Source organism: Mus caroli, chromosome 15 (assembly GCF_900094665.2).
Source record: "Mus caroli chromosome 15, CAROLI_EIJ_v1.1, whole genome shotgun sequence".
Lineage (NCBI taxonomy): Eukaryota > Metazoa > Chordata > Mammalia > Rodentia > Muridae > Mus > Mus caroli.
Genome location: NC_034584.1, coordinates 19,175,643 through 19,191,137, shown reverse-complemented (window position 1 = coordinate 19,191,137; position 15,495 = coordinate 19,175,643).

Below are 15,495 nucleotides of genomic sequence, written 5' to 3'. Positions count from 1 at the left end.
GCATTTCCCCTTTGGCTATTAAGTTCTCTGACCAGTTTTAGCGTTTTGCTCCTTAGAATTCTTCAACATTCTGCTACTAATGGTTCTCAGTTACATGCGAATGCTTAGTATTTTCACATTATTTCATGAATTTCCTTGTTTTTCCTCATAGTCTTTCCAAATATATTGCTTATGATGGTTTTCTAAATTTAATTTAACATTTGGGGTATATATATACCTTTCTCTTTCTCCCTTCCCCTGCAAATGAACATTGGATAAATATTAGTCAATCACTTCAAATCAAAATATTCTGTTATCTAGTAATCAAAAGAATTGAAAATTCATCAGGTCTCTTACAAAATAGTTTCTTTTGCAACGGTTCCTCTGTTTTATCATTTAATTCCTTACACAGCTTCTTTCCCACAAATATTTGCACTATCTTTTAAATTTCATGAAGTCTAAATCTATCTTGATGGCTCAGATTTCTTTTACATAATTCTAGGAAAGTAACTATTTTAACCAATGATAAAGCATTCTTTTGGTTATCAATCGTGGTTTTCATTTTGATTTTAAAAACAACCTTTCTCTATCTATCTATCTATCTATCTATCTATCTATCTATCTATCTATATCTATCTATATATAATTTATCATTTCTCTATTATTTATCTAAGAAGCCTATTGATAGCTATAGATTTTTCACAAATAATGGAATATCTTGAATGTTTTGCATCCAGAGACCCAGTTTTTAATGTTTTGTTATGTTATTGCTGTTCATCATCCCTACATAATTTGTATTGTATGCTTTTAAGGGATTTGATAAATACAGAGAAAGACTGCTCTGAAGGTCTTTCCAACACATTGAAGCAAGCATTTGGCACATATTTTGCAAGTTTTGGTATTATCACTTTTCTAATCTCAAAAGATTTGAGACTTCTTTTCTAATATCACTGCCAGATGCACTTTGTACTGAAACACCAATGTGTGGAGCTTTCTAGGTCAAAACCTAGGAAGAACAGTTAGAGTATCACTTGAACATGTTCTTTAATTATTCACACATTATTCTGAGCCAAGTGCTGCATCCTTACTTCTGCAACTTGTAAGACTGAACTATTTCACCTTGTTTTTTTTTTTTTTTAATTCCGATCCTCTTGATATCTCTTCTTCTTATATGTAAGTTGAAGTATAATAACTTTTCCCTTGCTTGTATATTTTAGTTACATGAATAGCTGCTGATGTGACTGTGAATTTTTTTCCCCATAGGTTCAGTATGTCTTGTCAAAAGATATAACTAATTCAAGTGCTCTGATGGCCAGTAAATAGCCCAAAACTCATTTATGATGACAGTTATTTCTACAACATCAACAAAAAAGCTGTACCCTGGGGCATGACAATAGAAATTTGTGGTAATAATCTGGAAATATTTAGGAAGGGTAGGTGGGGAAATTGGAAAGGGGGTGTATTAGTCAGGGTTCTCTAGAGTCACAGAACTTATGGATAGTATCTATATAGTAAAGGAACTTATTGATTTATTGCAATCCAATTACCAACAATGGTTCAGTAGTAGCTGTGAATGGAAGTCCAAGGATCTAGCAGTTACTCAGTTCCACACGGCAAGCAGGCAAAGGAGCGAGAGCAAGACTCCCTTCTTCCAATGTCCTTATATGGTCTCCAGTAGAAGGTGTAGCCCAGATTAAAGGTGTGTTCCACCACACATTTAATCCCAGATGACCTTGAACTTGGAGATTTCCCTGTCTTAATCTTCTGGCATCCATAGACACTATGACTCAAGATCTCCATACCAAGATCCAGATCAGAAAATTCTATCTCCCAGCCTCCAGATTAGGGTCACTGGTGAGCCTTCCAATTCTGGATTGCAGTTCATTCCATATATAGTCAAGTTGACAAACAGGAATAGCCACTACAGGGGGTGAAACAAGGAAGGGTATGGATGGGATATATTATATGAGAGAAACATAAAATAATTGGTGAGGCAGATATAGGATATCGTGCATTCTGAAAACAAATATGCTTAGCAGAAGGAAGGTTGAGGACTTCTGACTCAGCAAAGTCTCTGATATTTTTAATACTGGGGACAAATGTCTGTTAGACCATGGTTTGCCTTTCAAGTCTTCTAGTGTACAGCTTTCCAGGCCTATCTGAGAAGCAGCCATGTCCTGAAGCTCTGATAAGTGGAGTTCCTCCCTGAAGAGATGTGCCAAGCAGGGATCAAACATTATATCTTTGGCTCGTGCTGTCACCCAAAGACTCATGGCATATGTTATCAGGGCTATACAAAGTTCCGTGGTTGACCCCTCATGGTTATCTCCCTTGCTCTAAATTTTTATTTTTCTTGTGACAGAACAGTTTCAAGAGACAGGCCTCCAAATCTAAGAATTCTGAGAACCTTTCTTCATTTCTTACTCTTTGATTTCTCCTGGGGGCAATCTCTGTCATGGGTTTTCTATTTAACTCTATGTTAACAACTGAATTTATTTGGTCTGTTGGACACACATACACAATGGTCCCATCTTACAACGTGTTCTCGATTTTACAATAAAGGATTGTCATTAAAAAAAAAAAAACAAAAAAAAAAAACAAAAAAAAACTTTTGCTTTAGTTACATCTCTTAAAATTAAATTTATTATTATTGTATATTCATGCATATAAATCAGTGTATGGGTGTGTAGAGTTCAGAGGACAATTTTGTTGAGTGATCTTTCTCCTATCTTTTCTTGTGGGTAATGTGGATTAAATTCAGATCCAAGAAATTCTTAATGATGTAAGCAATCATTAACACAGTGACCCACATATGGCCAAGGTGCAGAGATTAAGGGACTACAGAACACTTAGCCCTAAATGAAACATAGACACAATACAAACCACCCAAAGCTCAAGAATATGGTTAGAAGAAGGACAAATAAGAATGTAAAGCATGAGTTGATGAGAAAATATCTTCTGTGCACATCAGAAGAACCTTATGCATGAATTCACAGCCATTTTAATAGCATGTGTAAAAACAATGCAAGCCCAAGACAGACCAAGATAAGCAAGAAGAGAAGGTCTTGAGTCTGGGTGCACAGTTCCAAACCAAATGTGGACCTATTGATAATTGTTTGCTACCAGGAAGAGAGACCATTTTTGTAAGTATGTAGCACTTGGAAGTTGACTACTTTCCAGTTAATGACCACACTTCCAGGAATATTTGGGCAGCACAAAACTGATCTGAGATAGATAGATAGATGATAGATAGATAGATACATAGATACATAGATACATAAATACATAGATAGAGAAAGATAATGATACAACATGGATGAGTAAAAATGATGCATGGCTTGGGAAAGAGTTGAGTGAGGAAAGGGAAATTGCCCAAAACATGTCTGAAAGTCTCAAATTAATACAAAAGATGCAGTAGTAATCTATAGTATAGTGTAATCTTACAGTATAGATCATATATTTTTGAGCTTATAAAATGTACTTCTTTATTCTACTCTTTAGCATATGCACTTTAATGTTCTAGTCATATTGTATAAGCAAACAATGTAAAGGTATATTTTTAAGAAAAGCTTTGCCATTGCTACATTTTTCTTTCTATTTCAAATTCCAGAAGTTTGTAGGCTTTGTTTTAAAAAATGGCAGTTACTAGTTTTACAACCTATGAGGACTGGTGAATGCTCATATAAGGATGCATTTTGTTGTGTGCTTAATGATACATCTTCTCTCACCTCACATAAGAGAAACGTGGCAGGGTTTTACCCTGACAATGTCACAGCTGTTTCACATTCTCTTCCTTAGTCATTCCCCAGTTTTTATAGCCTAAGCAGCTGTCAGCAGCAATGACTCTTTCTTTGTGAGGCAGGGAATGACTAAACTTATAATTAGACCTCAGTTATGAAAATGTAACTAGTTAATCATAGCCTTCATTAGGACCTTTTGCATTCCAAAGGAATTTGCACACAGCCAAGAATGGTGAAACAAATCAAACAAAGGGGTTGAGTCACTTCAGTGCTGATTTTTCTACTTCACATACAAATACTCATCTTCAACGCATCACCCACAATTATCGTTTGAACTGTAATTCAGCATCTTTAATCATTTAGAATGTTTACAGCACCTGTTACACCTTTTTTCAAATTATGTGCCCCCTTCTTTCCTGAAATAATTTTTGTAACAAAAATGAAAAATACATAAACAAAACAACAATAAAAGCCATCAGAGCCTTAAAATAATAAAGTACACCAATAAATAAATATGAATAAAACAATGAAATATTTAATTTACATACTGTTTAACTGTTTTTAATTTTTGAAATTAAGTTTAATTACATAATTTTTCCCTTTCCTCTTTCTACCTCCATGCTATCTTTAAAATTCATGGACACATTTTTTCCTTAATTGTCGGTAGATACATCTATGTAAATGTATGCATATACACATAGTATCCCAATAATTGTCCCAAATGTCTAAATATTGTTGCTGGATGTTTGGTTCAGGATGAGCAATTTGTGTACAATTCTCTGGTTAAAACTATTTCTTCCATTCCCATCATGGCTTATTTTCCCATGATTCTAGCACAGAGCAGAGACTTTTGGGGCTTTCTCAGGTACATTAATATGTCTGTCACTTGTGGTCTTGTTAAGATCATCGTGCAGCGATCAATTTTAAATTACAACTGTAAGTTACTAGCAGGATACATACTTTTTTAAAGTCCATTAATAAGTTTCATCTTAGATTGAAAATATTGAGCCTGGTCTTATTTGCCCTTCTTAATTTCTGTTTGTTTTAATTGAAAAGTATTTTTAAGCTTCAGTTACCGTAACAGAAAATTGTATTATTTTTAATGTTAGGATGTCTTTATTTTTAAGATTTTTCATATGTATATTCAATGAAAAACTATCATAAACACCCTGAATTTTCTCTCTCTAATGCAAATATAACATCTTCAAAATATTATGTCATTAAAAAACAAACAAACAAAATAACCCCAACTTACTAATTTCAATTAGTGTTGCCATGCACTGGTATGGGGCAATCCACTGAATCTTGAACCAACCCCAGTAGCTACCCAGTTTTCAATAAATATTATTCCTCCTAACTAGCATATCGCAACATTAATAGCCAAGCCTCTATCTATTCTTGTCTATCAAGAAACAAAACTTACTCACAAGAAACAAAAGTCTAACCTTTCCCTTTGAGCTCTGGTATTTCAAGGTGTCAACACAGACTTTATCTCTCTTCCCAGAAAACAAAGCTTAATAATATTTGGCTAAAATTTGATTCCTTAAACCAAATAAACTAATATAAGCAATATTATTCCTCACATAAAGGAAATACATTCCTTACAGCTAACTAACTGTCTTTAAACTCTTGGGACTTTGTCTAGAAGCCACAGCTCTGTGCCTTTTTACAGAATTTAACATGAGAAATACTCTTAGCTCTCCCAGGAACCTTAAGCCCATTGACATTCTACCCTCCCTAATGGAACACTCAGTATTCCTTGCTTTTTTCATATCTAAATTAGATTTTACAGATCATGAACTTGCTAACCATATTGAAGATCCTGTATACTCCTTGTTATCTCAACTTTTAAAATACTTATGGATAGTTTCCTAACTCTACATTCTATTTTTGCCAACTGAAAGATTCTCAAGTTTAACAGAGCATTAAAAAGATTCCTCCAAAAACTTCCATGGCTTCCAGTCAGACCAAAAGATTCTAGCAATTTTGTAGAACCTAAATATAATTTGAAATTTAAGAATTATGTTACTGTCCTCAAATAATTCTTCCAAACACAGTTTTTAAGCAATTTATTCCTTCTTCTTAATCATAGATAGCATAATAACACTCAAAAGACCCAACTCATGTCATGTCTGTCTCACAATATGGAAGCACACAGACCTGTGGTTGTAGAAATGTCAGTCTTGGCTGAGTTGATGCAGTTTACAAAATCAAGAATTTAAAACTACAATCCCTGAACCACACAGAGATGGCAGATAACTATGCCAAACCAAAGGAGAGGAGAAGGGAGTGTGGAAGAAAGAAAGGAAAAGAGGAAATGGAAAGAGCACTATTTTTTTCAATATTTCTATTGGTTATTTTATTTATTTATTTTTCAAATGTTCTCCTTCCCAGTTTGCCTCCACAAACCCCCTGTCCCCCTCCCCCTCCCCTGTCTCTACAAGGGTGCTCTCCCCATCAATCTGGCCACTCCCACCCCAGAGTCCTAGCATTCTCCTATGCTGGATCATACAGCCTCTACAGGACCAAGGGGCTCCCCTCCCACTGATGCCAGATAAGGCTTCCTCTGCTACATGTGCAGCTTGAGCCATGGTCCACCCCTCATGTGTACTCTATGGTTGGTTGGTTTAGTCCCTGGGAGCTTTGGGGGGGGGGTCTGGTTGGTTGATATTGTTGTTCTTCCTATGAGGTTGCAAACATCTTCAGCTTCTTGGGTTGGAGATATGACTCAGCCATTAAAGGCTAGGCTCACAACCAAACATATAAGGACAGAGCACTATTAGCAATTGTAAAATCTGAATAAAAGATTAATGCTGCTTAGTTTCCACTACTTTACCATAGAAGGAGAAAGCAATAGTCTTAGGGAAATCCCAACATATTTGTAGCTTCTATTGGATAGAAGTAAGCCAAAAGTCCAGCTGACTCACATAGAGGAAGTGAGTTTTATTAAAAATACATATGATCAGTATAGGATAAGTTTATTTAGATCTACCATAGTTCTTAAAAGTTATCTTCTGTAATTGAAAACCTTAAGCCATTTCAGAATCATCAGTGATTAATTCAAAGAATTGGAATGAAAGGATTAGACTTGAATTTAGATTTAGACCTAAGAGTCCCTTCTAATAATCACATAACTTTTACTTAAGACCAATCCTAATATAAGATGGATTATTTGGTTATGTATAATCTACTTATAATAACAAGGCTGATCAAATTAGTGTACTTATTCCAGGGTATAATCGCCTTCCTTTCTCCAATCTTTCTTAAGTTGCCTATAGTTTATTTAGCAGTGCTGAGGCCTTATGGACTTTTATCTGTTAATTTTGCCATGTCCATGAGTGCTATCATTGTGCACCTCATGTTTGGGAAGTCATGTTGACAAGACTCTTGGATTAGATTCTGACATTACTATGAGACATAGCCTCACAGCAAACTCCCAGATCCTTTGTCTCTTAATATTTTTCTGACCTCTCTTTCTCAAAGATGCCAGAGCCTTAGGTGTGGGAGTATTTTGTGAATGTATCCATTAGGACTCTGCATTTTATTGATTCTTGTTTTCTGCAGTGTTCTTAGTCTTTTACAAAGAGAAGTTGACTTGATGAAGGTTAGAGACTACACTATTCTCTGTGTATAAGGACTAATGTTCATAAATTGCAAATAGGTGTTATGCTAGTTGTTGAAATTATAATTGTAGATTCCTCCTTAAATAATTATGACTTCACTAACACTTAATTTTTAGCTAGGTTTCTAGTACCAGGAATGGCTTCCCACTCATTGATTGGGATTTTAGTCCAATTGGAGCACTAATTATGTGTGCTATTAATGCACCATTCAGGTTGTCCTTCAAAGCTGGATACCAATGTGGTTGAGATGCATAATGGCTGAGTAGGATTCTGAATAAAATTTGGTCAATATTGTAAAATCATTTATTCATGATTATACAAAGAGATAACTAGACTCTGTAAGAAATTCACATCATAGAATATACTGAATACTGAACAGAAATCAAAAGCTTAAGGAATCTAATAATGTATTTCAAAATTAATGTGAAAAAATGAAGAATTACTTTCAGAAATATCAAAGTATATACTTAAGTAAGTATTTAATATTCCAGGAACGGTGTGGAACTCTGCCCAACTATTTTATGCCTATATCTTATTATTGTCATCTGCTCACACCTTGATAATATATACATTTTTCTCATTTTTAGTATTTAGGATGTGGAAAGAGTTTTGATCTCTCATTGTAAAGCTGTGACAATTGTATTAATTGACCTGGTCTTCTTTTCATGTGGACATTCAAATGGGAAGGGCTCTGATTCAATGGCTGCAATAAAATTTTTGTAGAACCACAATAAAATGTTCACTTTTTCCACCTATAGTTGAAAATTTTTCCTTCTATTTGTTTTTTTTTTTTTTCAGAAAAGTATAGTAGTAGATTCGTACCCTCCTCCTATAGATGGAAAATTTTCTTGTTACTTGTGGATTTCCCAGGGTTAGTTCATTTTCATTTACATGACAAAGTCTGTAGAGTAGACATTATTTACAAAGAAATTTGGTGGGCTCTCATTTATGTAGACACAAAGACATAGAACTAATACTTTCTCAAATATGGATGAAGAATCTCTAGCTATACCACTTCATTGTGAATTGCTAAATGTAACAGGTGATCATGCCATAAAGCATGATCACCTGTTACATTAACTCAGATATGAGAAGGCCCATATTAAAGTGGGTGGATCCAGCTCTGTGAAGCTGGTTTTGGATTGTATAAGCAGGTTGGGGAAGCTGCAAGCAATGAGGAAGCTGGTAAGCAGTAGGTTTCCATGGCCAACATTTCACTTCCTGCCTCTGATTTCTGCCTTGAATTCTTACCATGATTTCTTCCAGTTATGAACTATGATATAGAAGCATAAAAAAAGAAATATGTTCCTTCCCAATGTGCTTTTTTTTTTAATCACAGCAATAGAAACCATAACTCAGAAACAACTCAGTCCAACTGATGGCTTTCTCAGAAGTAACAACATATTATTTACAAAAGTGATATGCCTTTTGCTACACAATCATGAACTCATGCATTCTCCTTATATCAGTACTGCTGCTTCCGTTTATTTGAAACTGGTCCCAGACAGATCCTGCATTGATGAAAATAACAGTCTTCTATATTTGAATACCATAATACCATGTAGGTAACAAAAAACAATGGAGCAAATTCTTCTTAATCATCTTCAAACTCTTTATTTGCTTTGTATTGTGATATTATTCTAAAATTCTAAAATTTTAAATATGTCCTCCAAAGAAAGTCCACTGTTTTCAAAGGCATCTATAATGATAAATGAACATAACTATGCTATTCTCTCCTCTGTGAAGTTAACCATGTTGAACTGTTTTTTATCGATCTTTTATTTTACTGTAGTAAAATGTTTACATTACGTATTCCCAAACTAATGTTCATGTTCAGGATAAAACTATTATGTGGTGCTTTGTCAAGTTCTCAATGAATAGTAGTGAAATTGTCATATTATTTGATATCTTCAAAACCCCCAATTTCTCATTTTCCTCTTATAAGATCTAAAAGCATAAGTGATTTGTGTAGTTTTATTCAGAAAGGGAGGTGGAATGAGAAACTAGGGGAAAAAAGAGCAATATGTCCAAGAAGTATATTTTACATGTGGCTGTGTGGGAACAATTAACATGGTCTTATTTTACTTTTGAGAAATTCATACACTCATCATACATCTAGAGAAATTTTGTTCCTCCCTTTCATGGTCAACTCATCTTGTGCCCCACTTTCATTCCAAATTCATGACCTTTTCTTTCATTTTAACTATCTTTGCCTCTGTCTTTATCTCTCTGTCTGTCTCTCTCTCCTCTCTCCCTCTCTCACTCACTGTAGGGGCATATGAAGTGGGTTCGTAGGTGTATGTGTATGCATTCATGTGTACAGATGGATATACAGCCTACTTAGTTTGTGTAGCATTGCTTGTTGTATATGTGTCCTAAGCTGATCACTTAGTACTATAGAAATTATGTGGGAGTTCGTCCCTGGAGAAAATTGATTCTCCCATGTCGTTAACCATAGCCCACCTGTAAGAGTTAATAAAATCCAGTAGGCAGAGGAATCAAGAGCCTTTCTGTGGAATCTATAAGTACTTAATCTTTCTAATCCCCAAATCTCAGTGTTAGAATTTGAATATATGAGTTTAAATAAGAAACTCATTCAGATGAATATATACCAAGGAACAACCTCAGGTTTCTGAGAGAAAGGGATCTGGGAGCAGGGAAAAAAACTGGAAGTCAAATCAGTGGCCCAAGCTAATAACCTTTGTTCTGCTGAGACAGCTTTGCAAACTACTTTCTCCGTTCTGTTTTTTTTTTTCCCCCCCTGGAGATCTCTCTAGAGTTCCTGGTCAAGGCAGTTTTCCAAGCAGTTATGTCTTGCTATTCTAAAAACTTTCTCTGGATAGCTCATCTCTTGCAGATCCCAAACCCAGTCTTTTATTTTACATATCAGTCTAGTCACTTAATCCAGGTTCCTTTTTGATTGTCCTATAAATCAGCATCCCATGACCTCAACCCCTTGATTCTTAAGGACATAACATAGATGACACGCTAGCTGGAACTTGAAATTACTGTGTATGACTAAACCCTGAAATTCTCATTTCTAAAATGCTTGGGCCTATATATAAATACCCACTGTCCCAGGCTGACGGTAAACTCAGAAATCAGTTTACTTTTATAAGCATAAACTAAAATTTAGCTGGATGGATTCTCCTACAATCATCTCTCCATAAGTCTTTTTACTCCTTCCTTATTATTTTTTGAGAACTTGACTAACATTGCAGCTGCTTCTGTTGTTTTTCATTTTTTATTAGATATTTTATTATTTACATTTCAAATGTTATCCCCTTTCCTGGTTTCCCTTACAAAAACCCCCTATCCAATTCCCCTTCCCCTGCTCACCAACCCACCTACTCTAGCTTCCCTGTCCTGGCATTACCCTACACTGGGGCATCAAGCTCTCTTAGAGCCAAGGACCTCTCTTCTCATTGATGTCCAACAAGGCTACATATGCAGCTGGAGCCATGGGTCCCTTCATGTGTACTCTTTGGTTGGTGGTTTAGTCCCTGGAAGTTCTGGGGGTACTGGTTGGTTCATATTGTTGTTCCTTCTGTGGGACTGCAAGCTCCTTCAGCTTCTTTGATCCTTTCTCTATCTCCTACACTGGGAATCTTCTGCTCAGTCCAATGGTTGGCTGAGAGCATCCACTTCTGCATTAGACAGGTACTGGCAGAGCCTCTCTGGAGACACATATATCGGTCTCCTGTCAGCAAGCACTAACAAGATGCCAACAGGCATCACAATATTGTCAGGTTTGGTGCCTGTATATGGAATGGATCCCCATGTGGGGCAGTCTCTGGGTGGTCTTTCCTCCTGTATTTGCTCCATACATTGTCTCTGTATCTCCTCCCATGGGTATATTGTTCTCCTTTTTAACAAGGACTGAAGTATCCATACTTTGGTCTGCCTTCTTCTTGAGTTTCATGTGGTTTTTGAATTGTAACTTGGCTATTCTGAGCTTCTGGGCTAATATCTACTTATCAGTGAATGTATACCATGTGTGTTCTTTTGTGACTTGGTTACCTCACTCAGGATATTTTCTAGTTCCATCCATTTGCCTAAGAATTTCATGAATTCATTGTTTCTAATAGCTGAGTAGTATCCCATTGTGTAAAAATGTACCATGTTTTCTGTATCTATTCCTCTATTAAGGGACATCTGATCTGGGTTCTTTCCAGCTTTTGGCTATTATAAATAAGGCTGTTATAAACATAGTGAAGCATGTGTCCTTATTACACGTAGGAGCATCTTCTGAGTATATGCCCAAGAGTAGTATTGTGGGGTCCTCCAGTTGTACTATGTCCAATTTTCTGAGGAACCGCTATACTGATATCCAAAATGGTTGTACCAGATTGCATTCATACCAGCAATGAAGGAGTGTTCCTCTTTCTCCACAACCTTGCCAGCATCTACTGTCACCTGAGTTTTGATCTTAGCTATTCTGTTTGGTGTGAGGTAGAATCTCAAGGTTGTTTTGATTTACATTTCACTGATGATTAAGGATGTTGAACATTTCTTTAGGTGCTTCTCATTCATTATTCTTCAGTTGATAATCCCTGTTTAGCTCTGTACTCCATTTTTAATAGTATTATTTGGTTCTCAGAGTCTAACTTCTTGAGTTCTTTGTATATATTGGATATTAGCCCTCTATCAGATGTAGGGCTGCTAAAGATCTTTTCCCAACAGACTGAGAAAGAAATTAGGGAAACAACACCTTTTACAATAGTCACAAATGCTATAAAATATCTTGGTGTGACTCTAACCAAACACATGAATGATGCATATGACAAGGACTTCAAGTCTCTGAAGAAAGAAATTGAAGAAGATCTCATAAAATGGAAAGATCTCCTACACTCGGGGATTGGCAGGATTAATATAGTAAAAATAGCCATCTTTCCGAAAGCAAATTACAGACTCAATGCAATCCCCATTAAATTTCCAACTCAATTCTTCATAGAGTTAGAAAGAGCAATTCTCAAATTCACCTGGAATAATATGAAACCCAGGATAGTAAAAACAATTTTCAACATTCTGGACCTCAAGTTGTACTACACAGCAATAGTGATTAAAACTGAATGGTGTTGGTAGAGGGGCAGGCAAGTAGATCAATGTAACAGTATTGAAGACCCAGAAATGAACCCACACACCTACTTGATCTTTTAAAAAGGAGCTAAAACCATCCAGTAGAAAAAGACAGCATTTTCCACAAATGGTGTTTTTGTTCTTTTAGATTCATGGAGCTCCTCATATAAATCATATTGCATCCTTACGGTCTGCATAGTTGAGAAATTATATATTGTTGCACTCATGTTTTTAGAGTTCTTTTCCACAGCCTTAGTGGCTAACCCATCATTTACCATTCTACTGAGACATTAGCCATACCTTTACTTCCCTGACTCTGGCTGTCTCTGGTCACCATGGAGTTATTAAGGGTTACAGGAAGGACATACCTAGCCCTGTTCCAGGGTACAAAACCATGTCACTTTATGCCTACCAAGGACATGGAGCAATGATACTCCTCATGTAAATGACTATAGTGTTCTGAAAGGTTTTCTTTATTCTTCAATTTTTATACCCTATTTTTGTCAAATTTTTATTAGATATTTTCTTCATTTAGATTTCAAATGCTATCCCAAAAATCCCCTATACCCTCCCCCCCACTCTGCTCCCCTACCCACCCACTCTCACTTCTTGGCCCTGGTGTTCCCCTGTACTGGGGCATATAAAGTTTGCAAGACCTAGGGACCTCTCTTCCCAATGATAGCCAACTAGGCCACCTTCTGCTACATATGCAGCTAGAGACATGAGTTCTGGAGGTACCGGTTAGTTCATATTGTTATTCCATCTATAGGATTGTGTGAGGAGCAGGTGTGGCCACCACCCCAAGATGGCGCCTGGGATGGCTGCCAGGTCTTATGACCTGTGCCTGACTTCCTCATTATCTCACACCCCCTCCTGATGAAATTATTGTACCATATGATAGTAGACAAGTTGAAGTGTTGTCTGCCACTGTAGATGACTGGGCAGTTTTAAGATGCAGGGTTTTTTTTTGTTGTTGTTTTTTTGGGTTTTTTTTTTTTTTTTTGGCCAGATAGATAATCATTTTCCCAAAGATCCTATTTTACAGTTGTGTAAAGCTCACCCTGTAATTTTTCCTGTGATTACCTCTCGAGTACCATTGAAAGGGGCTCCTCTAATTTTTACAGATGGATCAAAGTCAGGATGCAGAGCCTATTTAGTTCAAGGCTCTGCGCCTATAGTTTTACAATTCCCCCCTGCCTCACCACAAATTATAGAATTACAGATTGTAATTAAGATTTTTGAACAACATTCAGGGGCCTTTAATTTAATATCAGATAGTCAATATGCGGTTAATGCTCTTGCTATCTTGGAGGTGGTTGGTAGGGTGAACCTTAGGTCCAGCATTGGGGATTTNTTAAGTAAATTACAAAATTTGCTATTGCATAGATCCTCCCCCTTCTTTGTTCAGCATATCTGAGCTCATACTGGATTGCCAGGTCCATTGGCTGAGGGTAATGACATAGTGGATAAGGCAGCACAAGCTGCTGTATTTCTGGCATGTCCTGCCCTCGACCTTGCTCATGATTTTCATTCTAAATTTCATGTAAATTCTAAAATATTAGCCTCTCGCTTTGGAATCACCCGAGCAGAGGCCAGGGAGATTGTCGAGGCCTGTCAGGCCTATGCTCCTTTATTACCTCAACCCTCCTTTGGAGTTAACCCATGAGGGTCACTCCCCCTACACATTTGACAGATGGATATAACTCATTTTGCCGAATTTGGAAAATTACAGTTTGTTCATGTTTCAATTGATACTGATTCTGGAGTCCTTTTTGTTTCTTTGCATACTAGAGAAAAGGCCCGACACGTCATAGCTCATTGCTTTGAAGCATGGGGCACTTGGGGTCAACCCAAAGAATTAAAAACTGATAATGGCCCTGCTTATACTTCCAATACTTTTGTTAGCTTTTGTAAGATGGTGGGCATTCATCTTGTACATGGTATTCCCTATAACCCTCAGGGGCAGGGAATAATTGAACATGCTCATCATACCTTAAAAGAATGCTTAATAAAACAAAAAGGGGGAGTGGCTTTCAATAGCCTTATTTACTCTTAATTTTTAAAATAAAGATAAATTTGATTGTACAGTTGCAGAGAGATTCAGTAATCCTGATGCATCTCAGAAGGGAACGATTATGTGGAAGGATGTGTTGGATGGCCAATGGCATGGGCCAGATCCAGTGTTGGTATGGGTGATAGGGTCTGTTTGTGTGTTTCCCTAGGACTGCCACCAGCCGTTGTGAGTACCTGAACAACTGACTGTAGTGCTGAAGGATGACCAGAGGTGTAATGTTGATTCTCCTGGGAATACTGATGATGGTGATTGGGTGCAGGAGTGAGGAGCTACAATGGGGCATCATGTTGGTGTTTCAAAGCCACTACCCTTGACCAATTCCGCTCAAGTGTTTCCTCATTTCTTTACCTCCAATGCATCTTTACAGCTACCCTTTTTACCTGATGATGAAGGAATGGCACCGGTGACTGAACCTCTCCAGTTTGCACTGCGAGGGGTATTACGCTTTCAGCTTATTTTAAATATTTCTCAAGATAGTGCGTGTGTGCAATTGTATAATCAGATTGCTGCATGGTTTGATAGACCTTTTTAATAGTTCATCCCGAGAAAATGCTACTTGGATCAGAGCAACTTGGCCTGTGAGCATACCCAAGGGCAATGTTAGCATTCCACCCCAACCACCTGGGCCCTGTTTTGCAAAGGCGTACGAGACTCTTTGCCTCCGTGGACTGGATGTCAATCCCAGAAGGCCGCTTGGGTGGTGAAAAAGTATTTTACCTTTTCTCCATACATCAGTACCACGCATAATCAAACGTTTGCAGGTTATAATTGGACATATAAAAGCCCAGCACAGAGAAGGGCTACTAATCCTTTTAATGTATGGTTGTTATGTGGGGTAAATGGAAGCTGTACTGATTTGTCACCTCTAAGTATACTGATGGGAGGGGCCTGGGGAAATGTTAGTTTTTATTGGAACGGGTCTGATTTGTTTGAAAATTCTGTGAATGTTTTGGCTTCAAGAAAAAATATGGAGCCGGGCGTGGTGGTGCACGCCTTTAAT